This window comes from Ixodes scapularis, unplaced genomic scaffold (assembly GCF_016920785.2).
Source record: "Ixodes scapularis isolate PalLabHiFi unplaced genomic scaffold, ASM1692078v2 PGA_scaffold6__148_contigs__length_123643588, whole genome shotgun sequence".
NCBI classification, from domain to species: Eukaryota; Metazoa; Arthropoda; class Arachnida; order Ixodida; family Ixodidae; genus Ixodes; species Ixodes scapularis.
The window spans coordinates 10,481,061-10,483,474 of NW_024609881.1; the positions used below are offsets into that span (position 1 = coordinate 10,481,061).

The window sequence follows — 2,414 nt, forward strand, 5'->3', positions numbered from 1 at the left end:
CGACAGTGTCAAGAAGATGAGCGACCTCAACAGTGTTAAGACATCCCGCTGCAGCAAGGATGCCTTAAGGCCTGGGTCAAGAAAGGAGGCTGTGCTGCGAGAATTTCTCGGCTACATCAACACATGGCAGACATCGGCAAAAATGCAGCAGCACGGCTTCCTCAGTCGCAGCACCGCTGAAGGACTTCGTGTTACGCTTTCAAGCACGCTTCTCTCTTGCATTATGTGACAGAAGTGTTGGGGTACCTCCTCACATTACGACTTAGTCAAGAGCCGAATAAAACCTGTTCAGGATCCTCCGTCAAATGTTGGAACGTAATGACCATCTAGCACCTTCACAGTTTCTCGTCTCTGTAAACTGCATGACATTCACCAAACTTACAAGATTGCTAATAGAGAGGTATGTCACCGAAAGCACCCTGAGGAGCCTTCTTAAGCCAATTAACGCGTATAACGGTCAGCGACGAGTCGATGACCTCCTTGACCTTGGCAATCTTCAGGAAGTCAAGGCTACGCTGGATGCTTGTGGCATCGTTACTGACCAGCCGTCCCTCACAAGTAAAGGAAGTGACTCACACTTGGTGTTCTACGTCGCAGGGCACCTTGCACGCAAGTGCATACGGAAGACAAAGTGCAGGGAATGCACTGAACAGCTGCTCCAGGACTCCGCAGCAGCAGCCAAGGAAGCATGCCTGATGAGTGCTTCAAACCAGGGTGAACTTCTTTACCGATAAGCAGCTCTGAACCTGTTGGTGATGTGTTCGGAAAATGCGTTCATTTCTTGCTTTAGTTCTCGAGAACTTGGAGCGGACAGCATCCTCGATGTGTGCTCTTTCCTGCAAGCATGTGCACTAGGCTCTGTTGGCTGTACTACACACAGCACCACATTGAAAAACATGATCATTAAGTTGATCTTCACTTTTACAAGGTTGCACTTCCTTGTCGCCACAAAGAATGCAAGTTGGCAGGAGAGCCGGGGAAGGAAATAAATACCGGTACCTAAAGATAAGCTGTGTGCGATAAGACCGTGTATCGACTTTGTTGCTAGCTTGCATTATTGCACTTTTTTTAATTATCTATGAAAGGAGCTCAATTTGCACTATTTGTGAACCTCTGGAGCACATCATAAATTCTCGTCATGCAGGATTTAGAGGACCATAACATTATTTTCAAGTATCAGCACGCTTTTCGCAGAGGTTACTCATGTGACACTCAAATTGCCGTTTTCGTTCACGACTTACATACATATATTGATGCTGGTTTTCAGGTTGATGTGCTTTTTGCCAACTTCTCGAATTTTGAGAAGTTCGTACAGGCTTTAAAGAAAAAAATTCAAGGGTTTTCAAGGACCTTTAAGGACCTGGAAATATATTTTAAAGGACCCCTTCAATACTGTAAACGACGTAATTTTCGCGAATTGCCGACGATTCGTGAAAAACAAGTCCCGCAAACAATTTGGGGCTAATATCAACACTTCGGAAGCTACATTCGAGTCGCAAAAATTAGAACCCGCGAATAATTCCAAATTTTCAGCTGTGGTACGGTTCGCGAAAATTCAAGCCCACGTAATTCGATCCCGCGAGGACTGATCGGTCACTGAAGCACGGAGTCACATAGTTCTTCATAGAGCTGCCTGCTGCCGTCTTCGTGTTCCTACTGTGCTTCGCACTTTCATGTGGCTTTTTAGTGCAGACTTGCCCACTGACGAGACGTCGTACGTCTTCCCGCAAGGTCTGCATTTTGCCCGATTCATGCTCTCTGGGTCCGGCGCAACCCAGTGTCTGTAGCCGTCATGACCCAATCACGACCGCTGGAAGTTGCACTTTCCAGGCATCGCGCACAGCTTAAACAACGTCCACCATGTGCTGCGTAAAGCAGGGTCATAATAGCAAACGCTACGCGAGTGAGCGACCGACGGCGCGAGATCACAAAAAGCGGACGGGCGAGACCGGATCCGGAACCACCAGGACTGCTACCATTGTGGCCAGGCGCTTAACGTGTATCAACCAAATATGTTGAGTTGTATGCCATATAAAAAAATTCCCTCGTTTTAGTTTCTAAAATTTTTTTTAACTTACACGTAAAAATCATGATTTTATTTTATTATTATAAAAATGTAGCACCACTGACTATCATAAGGAAGTTCAAGGGTTTTCAAGCACCGCTACAAATTCCAGGACTTCCAAGGTCTGGAAAATGGCATTTTCAAATTCAAGGGTTTTCAATGTTTTCAAGCACCCGTGCGAACCCTGCTTTTGACCGCGTCTCCCATCACAGGCTATTTACTAAAACCTGCACAGCTTAACATGTGTCCTCTAATGGATAAAATACTTTCTCTCAAGTAGACTTCAGTTCACCTCCATTAACGATTCCAGCTCTTTTGCCCAAGTGGAATCTGGAGTTCCCAAGGGAGC

The 2,414-nt window shown here is 46.0% G+C and overlaps 1 pseudogene; it reads left to right on the plus strand.

Moving 5' to 3' along the window:
• The first annotated feature begins 362 nt into the window (after positions 1–362).
• On the plus strand, positions 363–1,082 carry LOC120849312 (annotated as a pseudogene).
• The last annotated feature ends 1,332 nt before the right edge of the window (positions 1,083–2,414 follow it).